Source organism: Anolis sagrei, chromosome 2, assembly GCF_037176765.1.
Source record: "Anolis sagrei isolate rAnoSag1 chromosome 2, rAnoSag1.mat, whole genome shotgun sequence".
In the NCBI taxonomy this organism is placed as follows: domain Eukaryota; kingdom Metazoa; phylum Chordata; class Lepidosauria; order Squamata; family Dactyloidae; genus Anolis; species Anolis sagrei.
Window position 1 is genome coordinate 240,950,273 of NC_090022.1, and position 15,232 is coordinate 240,965,504.

Genomic DNA, 15,232 nt, shown 5'->3' on the forward strand with positions numbered 1-15,232 from the left:
TAACTGTATTACTAGGCTTTCATTTGGAAGTCTAATGCAGCAGAGGTGATTCCACATCAGGTCTCTAAATTCTCCTTCACTCACATAATATTTTGGAGTGATGTCCAGGCAAAGTTTTCTTCCATTTGTAATTCTTATTCATTTTTCACCATTTTTCTTGTCAAAGAGAATCTGTTAAAGAAAGAGTGATGGGACAGCTTCACAATATTTTTGAGTTGTAGTACCAGGACTCCGCTGTCTGGAAGTGTTAAAAATGTGAGCTAATAAGAGAAGAGTGACAGCAATAATATATTGCTACTTTCAAGTGTTCTTTGTTAAAATGTACTTTTAAAGGTAATGTATTTCAGTGCATACTAGATCAAAGTGTGCTACCAAAAATTTATAAACCAGAATCAGTTCTCTATTTAAACATATTCTCTATTTAAACAAGTATACTAGTTTTCTGTCTTCTTCCAGGATCAACCAAGGGTTTTACTTATGTCTTAATCAGACTGCAATACTTAATTTTTTTGACAAGCTCTCAGACTTCCCCAGTCAGAAGACTTCTTTCTGTAGTCTCTATTACTACTGAATTGGGACTAGGCTTTCCAAACCACTGGAAAGAGCAAGATTCTCCTCCTCCTCTCCCTTCTGATAACTGAATGACAACTACTCTTGCACTTTAAATTTAATTTTCTTCAAGTAAAGTAAGCTGAGGACACAGTGAGAGGAAAAGAGAGAAACTTCAAAAGCAGTTGAAAAATGGGGTGACAGGATTAAACAGGATTTTCTCTGCCAAATTGGGACACTTGGGCAATATGTCTCTGTGGACTTGGAATGCTTTTGCTTCAAAAAGGCCATTGCATTCCAGATACCTGCTTTCAGATTACAAGGCTGAAAAATACGAGCTATGTGATGAATGTGTAAGGCAGTCAGGCTACCATATGATATTTCAATACACAATACACACAGCAGATTGGAAAAATGAATTGAATTTTAATATTGGGCTAAAAGTAAGATGGAGGTAGTCTTTTGCTACTATTTTACTTGATCTGTTGCAAAACAGAGTGACTCTTTTCTCTTGCAAATTAGTTGAATTGCTTTCTGAAGACAGGATTTAGATCCAGTTAATAATAATATTTATTTATTTGACCAGTGATATGACCATTTCAAAATAGAACATGAATAAAAAACAAGGCAAAAGGGTGAGGTCAGCAGCTGACCTATTTATAGTCAGTTGAGATTTCTCCATTTTGCTATTGGTGGCTATAAGGCAATTAACCAGACCCACCATTCATATCTTCTGTGCCAGGCTGGGCATAAAAGGTTTGTATCTGGGAGGCTCCATTCACACTATAATATGAGCAGACCCTCCTCAGCTAGTTATTTTCTCTGTAGGAAAAGTTATTTGGAAATGACACCTTGTGTATTGTTCGATTATTTGGAAAACTTTTCCTTAAGTGTCCAAGTGAGGCCTGACATTGTAAATCGGTGTCTGGAATCTGTAGGAAACTAAACGAGGCTTTGTAACTCAATTCATGCTGTTACCACGAGCAGTTTGAATGGTCTAGGTAGGATTTGTTTGGAAATCTCTTGGTTTTGATGATGAAATAGTGAAATAATTCTTGAGTCCTACAATTTTAGGAAAAGGGATGTGCTACAGCAGCATCCCCCAGGCTGGTGTCTTCCAGATAAATTGTTTTACATTTCCTATCATCCCCATCTGCCATGGCTGTGAGAGGCATTATAGTCCACGCTGTACTATTGAGTGGTAGCACAATAATCTCTCCCAAATTGTACCATTGAGACTATAAATTAGTCTTCTTCGGGCTGATGTCCTCTAGACCAGGACATCTGATAATAAATCAGCATTTGCATGGCTTGTTAAATAAGACGATTTCCCTTTTTGTGAAGTTCAACTGAAGCATTTTGTGCAGAGTCCAGTGTAATACTCTGCATTGTTGCAAAAAGAATAATGTAAAACAGCTGAAAGGTAACATTCCGAAAGGTTTTTCTCTATTGTGATTTTTTTGTGATCCTAACATTGAGCAAAAGGGACCCCAGTTGTGGTTGGAACCCACAGTTTAAGAAGCAGTGCTCTAGACATATTGGATCACCACAATCAGCATCTCCATCAGGTCAGAAATGATGGGAGCTGTGGTCTGAGATGTTTGGATAGCAGCAGGTTGTAGAAGACAGGTGTGGATTGCAGATTGCTTGAATGCCACTTCACATGGGGGTGAGGCAGGATCCATCATGGACCAATAGTAAGCATCTGATTAAGGACAGTGTGTTGTCAGAAGGAACTCTCAGTACTTCTCTTTGTCTTGGTGTGTATGCAAGATGATACTTAAATAGAAAACTCTGGAAAAAGGAAAATATATATTTTTATTCAAAAGAACTCTAGCATTGAAGGAATCTATGAACTGATAATAACAAAATACTGCATTGAATGGATACAGTGACTCTTTCTGTTTGCAGACTGTGGTTAAGATTATCAGACAATGTATTATCCTTCAACTCTCCAGATTGCAATGGATCCAGCAATATCATCTTTAACAGCACCATGAGTTACAGTTTGGGAATACATCCCTGCTACCCAAGGGTCATATGATATGATGTGTAATTTAGGAAGCAGGCCACAATGACAATTGTTTTATCTTCTGAGATCAAAAGGGGGATGACCACATAGTCATATGGCTGCAAGGAAATCTACTCTATACTGTATTTTTGCAAATAATGATTTGTCAGAATCCTGAGATTCCCAGATTTCACATAAAAACCAATTAAGCTTCTAGCCCTCATTGTTGTAAAGAGAAGACAACCAACATTAAAGGCTCAAAACATGTATTAAAAAAGTTAAAATACATGCACAAAGAACAATGTCTTTGTATTCAAATTAACTTCTAAGAAAGTTGAATTATAGAACTTGAATTTGAATTATATATGCCCATAAAGCAAACAAAAGCCCCACATTGATTTTGACTTCACAATTGCTCTTTCTCACTTCCAAAATTGCACTGGAGTGACACATGATGAAAAAAGTGTCATTTGTGAATATTCAGAGGTTTTGAATTATGCTTTTATCAAGCATTCAGAAATAAGAGCACTCCGTACAACACATCAGCTATAGATTCATTAGTACTGAACCTATTCATGAAAATGATCTGCAGACCATGCACCTGGTCTAGCCCTTCTCTATGCAGGTGGAAGGAAGGGTAGATGTGCATTTGCACCTTTGCCTTGCAGGAAGGCAAAGATTCAAATTTGATAATACATTACAATAGGTCAGCTATTTGATCACACATTACCATAGGTCAGAGCTGGAGAATGCCCCAAGAGCATTCTGAATGCAAAGAAACAGCAATGTTGGGAAAGTTATATTTTTTGGACTATAGCTCCCAAAATCCAATGGCTAGGTTGGCTTGTAGCTTCTAAAATCTGTAGTCCAAAAAGGGTCATTTTCCCCCTAAGCTCTAAAAAAGAGTGCAGTAGAACAGTGACTATAGACAACTTGGGCCAAGCCAACCAGGCAGCATGCAGGTACTGGGCCCATGAAGCTATTTCACAGCTGATCTACCCATCTTTTTCTGTATCCATCCTAGCCTCTACAGGGTGGTATGGATGGAAATCGACTATGCACAATGACTAGCACAGATGACTAGATGCTCTACTGAAATATACTGGAAGAAGGTTTCCCACTGTAACACAATGTCCTGCTCCACAGATTCAGTCCTAGCACAGAGTTGGAGCATATGTGTACAATTCTTCCAGCCTGTTTATTAGTACTAGCTTCAGTATGAACTGGCACAACAGAGTCCTTGAAGCATGCAGAGGCCTAGTGTTGGATTGTGACCTGTGTTATGTACATGCAGGCTCATAATTCCTGATGTGGCTATCACTGATGAAAATTGCAAACATCTGAATCAAGATCCTCTGCAAAAACTTTTAAGCAAACTAATTAACTAAATACTTTTGGAGGAATATTAAAAATAACCTATGTATTGAAATTAAAGATTAAAATACAGCCTTTCTGGGTCTCCATACATATTCTTCAGTAGAAATATATTTTATAATTCTACAAACAACATCTTATATTAAAGCTTTCAGTCTGCAAATCATTATGATTTAACATGGCAAAACAAATGTTTTGGTCTTGTCTCAAAACCTCCCTTCATAGTGAAGGAGAGTAAAAGGGGCAGAATATGGGCTTACAATGAAAATCAGCAAAATAAAGTGATTGCAAATTATACAAATACCACATTTATTTAGAAAAATAAACTGAAAATGCCCGTTTAGCTGGTACATTTCCCATGAAGGACAGATAACTGGCTATAAAAATGTTATGTGTCAAATATGTAGTACAAATGTTTTCCCCTTTTTTGTACAACTGGTAGGACATTTCCAATATTCATTAGGACAATGTGAGATATTCAACTCAATTTCTTTATTCTTACAATGATACAAAAATGTATTACAAATTAGATCCACTCTAAAATTTGGACTGGCCCGTGGGAGCTTTTTTTTTTTTTTTAAAAAAAAAAAGCATCAGTCTTGAGGAGCAACAATTTGCTTTTTGAGTAAGATTCCAACTGTGAAAGAATAGAAAGGGCCTTATATATTTTTTACTTTTGTAGATGGATTCTATTCAATTTCATATAGAAGCCCGTCAAGATACATTTTCTTGTGGACTAATATTTCATGCAGCCATCTGTGCAAATGATGGCCTACATCATTCCCCTGAATGGAAGCAACAGTGCAAATATTAGAAGTGCATTAAGATGCAATCTATGACAACTGAATTATTTTGGCAGAAGACAGGAAACAACCTCTTTCCAAGCATTTTTAGAATCATAGATCCTCTCTTCTTCTATGGCTTTGAATTTACAAAACAGACAACAGTGATCTTCTCTCTTCATCCAAAATGATAACCTTTTTGAAGGGGAGTAAACACGTTGATTTTCCTGCAGTGATTTAAGTGCTTCAAACTTTTATTTAGCTCCATGTATCTATTCTGGACACTAGCTGGATTTCCACTGGCTGTTTCCAATTTCTTTTTTAGTAGTGAGCTCCTCTAATGGCAAGCTTTGGAGATGGCTGTTACTGTGATGGGGCAATAAAATAATTTTCCTTCTTCTTCTTCTGTCAGCATGAAGGGTACTTAAGGCTGTGGCTTTTGTCAGGCCTTGGCTCATAGCTGTTGGATATCAGGTCAGTCATTTAATGCAGATTTCACCAGCCATCGGTTGTGCTCTGGCTCAAGGGCTTCCAAGCTCCAAGGAAAGCTCCTGTTATAAATGATATATGGCCTGAAAGAAGTTGCAGTGTCAAATCTTTCATGGGGAAACTAGTTAACATGCCTCCAAATTCTGACATTCCTTCCAGCCTGGAGGAGCTGCAGGAGAGAAAGAAAAAAGAGAGGGAGAAGTTACTGAACACATATATGAATATATTTCCATTGTTTTCAAAGCATTAAACAAATTGATCTCTTGCATCTCAAAAAGTAGGAAGGGAGCGGGAGGACAGAAAAGAAATGTGGAGGCACCTTTAAGACTAATTGATTTTTTTATTCAGGGAGTGAGATAGAAAGTAATAGGATCCAGTAAGATGCAAATCATGTTCCTTACCTAAACTTTTTCAAAGCATGAAATTACAAACCACATCATATCATGCTTGCTTGCATCTTTCTGATCCTATTACATTCTATCCCACTTCTACAATGTATGAATCAATATGCTTTCTCCTTTAGATCTTAATGTCACTTAAAACTTCATCTGAAAATGTTCATGCTATAATAATAATAAAAAACCAGTCTTACGCTACATTTTCTGTTCTTTTCCTCTCATCACATCTTTTTTTTTATTTATACATATACTTAAGCACATTTACAGAAGATGTTTTCCTCTCCTCTCTGGGAGGAGAGAAATGACCAATCTCAATAAAATAGCGAAGAACAGAGACATCACACTAGCAATGAAGATCCACATCGTAGCCTATGGATGTGAGAGCTGGACCATAAGGAAGGTAGAGCGAAGGAAGAAAGATGCCTTTGAACTGCGGTGTTGGAGGAAAATTCTGAGAGTGCCTTGGACCGTGAGAAGATCCAACCAATCCATAATTCAGGAAATAAAGCCCAATTGCTCATTAGAGGGAAGGATATTACAGGCAAAGATGGAGTACTTTGGCCACATCATGAGAAGACAGGAAAGCTTAGAGAAGACAATGATGCTGGGGAAAAAGGAAGGAAAAAGGAAGAGGGGCCGACCAAGGGTAAGATGGGTGGATGGTATCCTTGAAGTGACTGGCTTGACTCTGAAGGAGCTGGGGGTGGTGGCGGCCGACAGGGAGCTCTGGTGTGGGGTGGTCCATGAGGTCACAAAGAGTTGGAAGCGACTGAACGAAAAAACAACAAACTTAAGCACATTCAATTATATCACAAAATTATGGAACAACAGTTTTAGAAGAGATTCCAAAGGTGATTTGGCCCAATCCTTTGGCAGGGTAAAAATATAAGAGCTAGAGCATTCCTGACAGATGGGTATCTAACTTCTGTTTAAAAACTTCCATTAAGGAGTCCATCATCTAAAGAATTAGTAGTCAGTTTCACTGCTTAAATGTTAAAGTTTTTTTTCCTTTTTAAAAAATGTTACTAATCTAATTTCAATTGTGTAATCATGATTTATTCATTTCTCTGCTAAAACAAAGGTGGTAGCTTAATTCTCAGAAGTTCCTACTGAGTTTGGATGCAGAGAAAGCCTTTGATAATGTCTGCTGGGAATTTATGGGAAGGATACTAAAGCACTATGGAATTGGTCAGCAATTTAAGAGAGCTGCAAGTGCCATTTCTTCAAAACAAAGAGCTAAATTAAGAAAAAATGGTCAATTATCAAACTATATAGAGATACAAAAAGGGACAAGACAAAGTTGCCCCTTGTAGGCTTTATTGTTTATTAGGGTGCTAGAAATATTGAACATTAGAATTAGAAAGGAGTAAAAATAAAATCAAAGGAGTAAAAATAAAAGGATATGAATTTAAAATAAAAGCATACACTGACAAAACGATATGCATTTTAGGGGACCCAATAAGGAGAATCAAGAAGTTAATGGATACCACCAATAAGTATGACAACATGTCAGAATTTAAAATCAATAAAGAGAAATCAGTATTTTAACTAAAAATCTATCCATGGGTAATATAAATAAATTGGAGAAATTATCAGTGTGAAAGGCAGTAACAAAAGTAAAATACTTAGGACTATGCTTAACTGTTAAGAATACTAATTTATATCAAAATATTTATGGAAAAAAATTAAAAGGAAGTTTAAAAAGACTTAGAAAGATGGCATAAAGTTCAATTAACCTTGATATGGAGGATATCAGGGATAAAAATGTTTGTATTACTTAAAAATGATGTTCTTATTCCAAAATTTACCAATTATTAAAGGGTAAAGGTCTTTGAACAGTGGAGGAAATATGTGGTTCAATTCATATGAGCCAGCAAAAAATCCAGAATTATGTAATTTAATAGATGCAAAAGATAGAGGAGGTTTAGCCCTCCTGGATTTTAGATACTACTGTGAAGCAGCAGGATCTGGTTAAAGGAATGAATTAGACTCGAGGATCACACTTTACTTAACCTGGAGGGTTATAACTTAAAATATGGATGGCATGCTTACTTAGGGTATGGAAAAGAAAAGGTGAACAAAGAATTTACCAGACATCCAATAAGATCTCGCCTCCTAAGGTTCTGGAAGAGATATAAGAAAGGAGTGGAACTAAAAACCTCTCTAGAGCTGCATCTATTGGAAGCCGTACTTAAACCACCATCCAATGAGGAAATAAGAATTTACATGGAACATCTAACTAAAGAAAAAGACCAATAGAAATTAAAACTGAGAGATGAAATAGGGATAAGTGACCGTTTCTGTTACCATCAATTGCATGATCAATTTAGGAAAGATGTTAAAGTAGGGTTTGCTAACAGAAAATCAATGTTGGAAGGTATTCTTGAGAAGGATAATAAGGGCTTAGTTTCTAGATTATATAGATATTATATAGATATTAGGATACAATCTGGAGGACAACTGAATAAAAATCACCATGATCTCCAAGACTAAAGACCTAGGGAAAAGTATTGATCTGGAGAATTGGGAAAATCTCTAGAAAAGTGGATTTAAATTATCAATGGCTGACCATCAGAGAAAATGTGTATAAGATGTCTTATAGATGTTATATAACACCAGAGACAATAGCCAAAATGGATAAAACTCAGCTAGGAGAATGCTGGCAGTGTAAGATGCAGAAAGGCACTTTTTTCCACATTTGGTGGACCTGCAGGATGGTACAAGATTTTTGGGAAAAGATTATTAAGGAAACAAACAAAATGATTGCTAAAAAAGTTAAGAAAAATTCAGAAATGTGCTTTTTAGGAATATTTAGAGAAAGAATTAGCAAAGCAGATGAGGAAATTTGTCAGTATAGTTTTGTTTTTGCAGCTAGACTGACAATAGCAAAATCACTGAAGGGTGAAAAAGAACTATATAAAAAGGATTGGAAAGAAAAATTACTACAAGATATTCAAATAGCCAGGTTATCTAATGGTATCTGGGGAGGATATAACGAAGAGTTGGTTTAAAAAGAGGAGGCTAGCATTTGAATACATGGAAAGGAAGACAAATGTAGACTTTAAAATAGCCACAAGGGGAATCTACTACAGTAGATATAAGAGTAGATTATTTTCAAATATGGAATTCACAATGAGTAGTGTTGGAAGTCATGGCTGGTGGGTTCACGGGTGGGAGGCAAGTGGGGAAAGATTTGATAGAATATTGCAATTTATCTGTTTGGGAGAATGACATTCCTGTATTAGATGTACTTGACTATCTACAGATGTTTCTCCTTCTTATATTTTGTATTCCATTAACTTCACTCATTAAAATTATTAAATTACAAAAACACAAGAAGTTCCTATTGAGTTATGAAGAAAATGGACAACAGAGGCAAGCTATGCCTCTGCCTCATAGTTGTCCTTGCCTGCCTATACATTATAATGTAAGCTGAATAGCACTGACTCTTTTCTATGGATGAAAAACAAAATGGAAAATGCATTTACAGGGAGATATTTAGCACAGAGGCCTGCCTTTATTTGTAAATTAATAGTTTAACTGCAATCAATGCACTAATCAGATTGTTTTATGCAAAACTTAAATGAGAATTTTAGTTTCCTTTCCTTCAAAAAAGGCTTGTTTGCTTTAAAAACAAGATGCCAAAAAGCAATTGATAAAAACTGATTAAATGACAGAATAATAATGAGCAATAAAAACAGTAAAACTTTTTAAATGCATATTAAAAGCAATACAAGTCCAAAACTATCAGCATATATGACACATAAAATAAAATAAAACATAAATAAGCATTTAAACTAAAATAAAACATAAATAAGCATTTAAACTGAATGCCATCTACACAGTGATAATATCTCATCCCAAATCTATGATCTGTCTCGACAGCTTTGTATAGGTAGGTAAGCATATTTTCCAACATTTCACAGAAATAGCGCTCCATGCAGTCACATGACCTTGGAGGTGTCTACGGACAATGCCAGCTCTTTGGCTTAGAAATGGAGATGAACATCACATCCCAGAGTTAGACACGACTGGACTTCATGTCAGGGGAAAACCTTTACCTTTACCTACAGAGAAATATGCCTGCCTATGCAGAAAAATAAGGCTTTTGTAAAAGACATTTTGAGTCAAGATTGGTTGAATCTGCGAATGCAGAACCTGTGGATATGGAAGGCTGACTTCCAATTTACATTGCCCCATAATTCTTTGTAAAGAAAAAGACTCACTTTGGTATTTCATAATGCATTTGGAAAAAGGAGATAGCCATGTTAGTCTGATTCAACATGAAAAAATAAAGGGGAAAGCATGTAGAAGCAATTTCGAGATGAATTGAACTAGAATGAACTTTCATAGGTTTAATTCCACTTCTTCTGATGATTTTTGAATGTTCCAGCTTCAATAAATCATCCTCAGCTGTGTTGCTAGATTATTCCCACTCCCTTTTCCTTTTATGCTCATTTTTAAAAGTGAGCACAAAACTCCTAACTCAATTAGAAATCTTGCTACATTGTTAAATATAAATACTTCAAATATGACTCCTATTAAATAATCCATCATTGCAGTCCACTATTTTCCTCAACCTGTTTCTGTGATAATGCTCTGCTGCACATGTCACAAGAAAGACTGTGATTTGCTGAGACAGTAGAGTCTGAATTTACACCTAAATGTTCAGAAACTATGTGATCACCAGTACTAAATTGTCACTATTTGACAATTCAGATCAATTAGAAGGCTAAAACGAAGTCTTTCCAAGGGCATGTAAACTCTGGGCACATAACCCTTATATGCAATCCCAAAAAGATTTTTTAGTGTGTAAAAGAAATTTTAAAGGGAATACAGCAATGGAGTACAGCTCATATTGTCCTTGTGTTTCACAGAGAAAACTGGTTGCCCACTGTGATGTTGTATATTTCCCATATTGCAATTGTAGGAAAACCAGGGAAATAATCCAAGCTACCCTGTTTCCAACCAACATGAAATGTCATTTGAAAACACTTGTTTTATCGTTATGTATCCAGAGGGATCAATAGCAAAGTGTAAACAACATCAGTGAGATGTCATAAATGGTTCAATATGTAGTTCTGGTCATAAACACTGAGGTAGCTACAATTTATACTATAAATACTTTACATAAGCAAGAGTCATGTAGTTAACCCCAAGACACATGCTAAATCAGGAAGCTGGCAAGTGGTGCCAAGGTAAATGGTAGTTCAGCCAACCTTACTGAATACATTACTAACAGTCACTGGTGACCCTGACATGAATATAAATGCACACAGAAAACTCATGGAACAAGATCAAAATACTTAGGGCCCTTCCACACAGCCATATAAACCAGAATATAAAGGCAGATAATCCACAATATTTGCTTTGAACTGTGTTATCTGAGTCCAAACTTCCATATAATCCAGTTCAATGTGGATTTTATACAGCTTTGTGGAAGGGACCATAGACACCATAAAAAAGATTAGAAGGGATGGAGAAAGCAAAACCCTCTGTCAGCAATATCATCACATAAAGCTAGCTAAACAGACACCTGCTAAAGATAGAATAAAACTAAGGTCCTATTGACTATCATTCAAATCCCGCTAAAAAACAAACAAACCCTGGATTATATACACCAAAACCTTGCCTGGAGTCATACAAGGCAGCACTAATAATAATAATTTCAGAGGTGGTAAAGAAGTGAAGGACACTTTGCCTTAGATATTTGGGGAAAATACTTTTATGATACGAAAATCCCTTGTACAGCTTAAATCGAGAAACAAAAACTGAATTTGCCAAACCAGAAATTTCCACAAGGCCTATGCTCTTAGGACTGCTAAGCAATGTTATTATAATAATATGAAAACATGTTATACTTATAACTCTATTCTTATGCTATGACTATATTAAATTCTAAGTTAAATTTTGATTTATATTATAAAGTCTTTTTAAAAATACAAGAAATGTTTAAATTCCACTAAGTTTAAGAGGATGACAATAATAATCCTGCCAATAAATCTTGCCAAGGAAACCCTACAATAAGGCTGCTATAACTTGGAGTAAACTTTAAGTTGATTAAGAAGTAACTGTCGGTGAGAAGTTGTCTCTGATATTTATAAAACTGGGCCTCTAGATTCTGGTAGATTGCACTTTGCCAGGAGTAATACTTGGTCTCGGTCAGTTGGCCAAGTTGAATTAATCACCCAGCAACAGAAGGCAAGCTGTCAGAGAACTGTGCACGAAGGTGTAATTAGATTATAAACAGGTTGCTGGACTAGACAGGCCTTTGGTCAAATCCAACAAGTCTCTCCTTAATTTATTAAATTGAATGTACAGACTTTATATCTGCTTTTGGTAAAGCCACATGTCACATAGACATTAAGGTTCAAATCTGCCAATAAGCTGAATTCTTTGATTTCTGTCCACAATCTTTGACCAGATAGGCCAGCAAAATGTAAATCTTACAAAGGAAAATGAAGCCCACTGGCTTTTTATAGCAGCTCGTGGGGGCTTCACAACACCCTTGGTTTTAGTGCCACTCTAGGATTGGAAAAACAAAAGGACTGTAAAGTAGGTATGTTGTGATTACTGACTAGCAACAGAAATGTCAGTAGTCTGGTAGATTGCTCAGAGACATGTTCCCACACCTAGGATGCATATACATTGTAGAATTAATGCATTTTGACACCACTTTAACTGCCATAACACAATGCTATGGAATCATGGTCTTCAGCCTTCTCTCTCAAAGAGTTCTGCTGACCTACCAAACTACAAATTCCAGGATTCCATCCTAAGGCCTATCTTCCAGATACACTCTACCTTCCAGAAAGAGCTCCAGTTACAGCCAAGAGCTAACATCTCTACCCAGGGAAAGACAGCACACACAGCTCTCCCATTCTGATATTATGCTAATTAAAATAGTGCAAGTAAACACTTTCTTGGGGCAGGGAGGGAACCCAAGAAGTCCACATTTTCCTATTCAATTTCTGCCAGCCTTGGGGCCTAAATGAGAACTCTGTGAGTTCTAGAACCATAATGATAAACAGATAATTAATTTATTGTCGAAGGCTTTCATGGCTGGAATCACTAGGTTCTTGTGGGTTTTTTCGGGCTATAGAGCCATGTTCTAGAGGCATTTCTCCTGACGTTTCGCCTGCATCTATGGCAAGCATCCTCAGAGGTTGAGAAGGACCTTCTCAACCTCTGAGGATGCTTGCCATAGATGCAGGCGAAACGTCAGGAGAAATGCCTCTAGAACATGGCTCTATAGCCCGAAAAAACCCACAAGAACCTAGATAATTAATTGATTTTGTTCAAACATTGGCTGCAGCCAATGATATCTTCCTTCATTGTGCATTAACAGCCAGTGAGATGTAGTAGTCTGTCCCATTTTGAAGTCTAGTTTAAATAGACACGTAGCCAAGAAACTCAGTACATAATACAGCCAATCACTAGCCTTAAATTTAAAAAAGGGTTTGTTCTGTGCAGTATTATCTAACTCAGATCAAGCAATAATAAGAGGAAGAGGACAGAGATGAAGAACAACAGGAGGAGGAGGGGAGGGGGAGGAGGAAGAGGAAGGAAGAGGAGAAGGACAACAACTCTTACCCATGGATCAAGGTGGGGAACAGCAAAATATTAAAATGCAATACATATAAAATAGTCTTTAGGAAACCAGGGGGAGATCAGACAGCATCTTGCATCTTCATTTGAATTATTTACATCAAATAAATTTAAATTTGATCAAGTTTATTTATTGTATGCCATACTGAGAATTTTAGAGGTCAGGATATAAATGTTTTTGAAATAATAAACAATGAATTTGCTATCGGTCGGATAAAATGAAACTCTCTCTTACACAAACATACCTTTATCACCACCACAACTAATAATTCTGCTGCCTTAAAAACAACCTAGAAACCTATGTGTCCTCTAGACTGATTTGAAAGGTGCTGAGTTTACAAGTTTAAAAAGGTTGCTGAAACTCCCAACTGCTTTGGATCAGAAAGTAAATGTCCTGTGGGTTTTGTTTTTTTTACAGTTCACTTATTATCATCAATAATGAATATCCTGTAATTGGATCTTAGTTAAAAATTCTGTTGATGCAGGGAGCCCAGAGAGAATCTATAGCATTTCCCTGCAGCAATTTTGGTTCTTTGTCTCTTTCTTCCAAGGTGTTGGGAAACAACATCCTTATTCTTCTGTTGTAAAATAGGTAAAGCAACACATTCACTCTAGGACATATTTTTAGAGTGCAGATTTTTTTTTTTTTTTGCTTTACATGCTGCTTCAAGGGATTCCAAAACCTGGAACGCCAGATGTTATGTGACATAAGATCCCCAAATCCCTGACGATAGGCTTTGTTACCTGAGGCTTTTGGGAGATGATGCCCAACAACATCTGTAGAACTGAACCAAGTAGCTGAGAACCACTGAGCTAGTTATGATGTTGTTGTTGTTGTTGTTGTTGTATGCTTTCAAGTTGTGTCCAACTTATAGTGACCCTAAGGCAAACGTATGAAGAGGTTTTCTTGACAAAAATTTGTACAGTTTGCCTTTTCTTTCCTCTATGGCTGGGAGCATGTGGCTTGCCCAAGGTTAGTGGGTTTCTAAGGAGAGATTCAAACCCTGGTCTCCAGAGTTGTAGTCTATCATTCAAACCACTGAATCACAGGGGCTCTCAAGCTAGGGCGCTTCCAGACAGTACTTAATCACTAAAGTGAGGGGGGGAATCCCAGGACTTCAGGAGAGGTCAACATACAGACCTGTGGGTCCCGGGATTGCTTCCTCCATTGTCCAGACTTCATGCTTTGTTCTGAGATTTAGAGGCTCCCAAGATAGCCGCCACAGGAATTCCATTGGAAAATGCCAGTGTTTAAAAAAAGACTTGCAGGACACGGATATGTGGAAATTCGGAGGTTCAGATATACAAATAACCACAAAAGTTCTGTTCTTTGTCTTGGCCAGAAAAATGGTTCCCTCCAGATGTTTCATAAAGTATCGCCAAACAAACAAACCTCAAGGGGCTGAACCACTACTGCCCAAATCAGCATACACAAACAGGAACACACACTTTTAAGCTAGGAACAGAACTTATCTACTATTTTTATAGCCTGGCTCTCTGGCCATCTGTCTAGACAGGGTTCTGTTTCTGGGTTATACATGGCTTTTCCTATTAGCCACCTGCATGAACTTGGCTCCCAGTATTTACATTCCTCTCTAGCATTTCAATGTCACTCTTTCAGCCTGTGGTGGGTGGTAAAAACCTTGGAGGTTCGGATGTGCGGATATGCGGAGATTCAGATATGTGCATATCTGCAAAAGTTCCGTTTTATGTGCAGGCCAGGGAAACTGTGTCCTTCACATGTTTCATAAAGTATCTGCCACAAAAACAAAGTTTCAGGGTAGGACTACTTCTGTCCAAGTCAGCACTACACAATGAAACAGGAACACACATTTTCAAGCTAGGAACAGATTGTTGTAATTATTATCACTTTTTACAGGCTGCCTGGCCATCTGTCCAGACAGGTTTAGTAGTGGCATAGAACAACAGGGTGATGTTCCTGGGTTATAAATGGCTGTCCCTGATTGCTCCTGGGATAAAGGTACTGTTTGTATGTATTTTTAATATATTGGAACCAGGTA

General features: G+C 37.0%; 1 protein-coding gene across 4 annotated transcripts in view; it reads right to left on the reverse strand.

Annotated features, from left to right (window-relative positions):
- Positions 1 to 2,348: 2,348 nt before the first annotated feature.
- PRR16 (proline rich 16) overlaps positions 2,349 to 15,232 on the reverse strand; it is a 130,285-nt gene continuing 117,401 nt past the window's right edge. For all 4 annotated transcript variants that reach the window (XR_009630623.2, XR_009630624.2, XR_009630621.2 and 1 more), the window contains one exon: positions 2,349 to 5,374. The gene's annotated coding sequence lies outside the window, so the exon portion shown is untranslated. The remainder of the gene's footprint in view (positions 5,375 to 15,232) is intronic.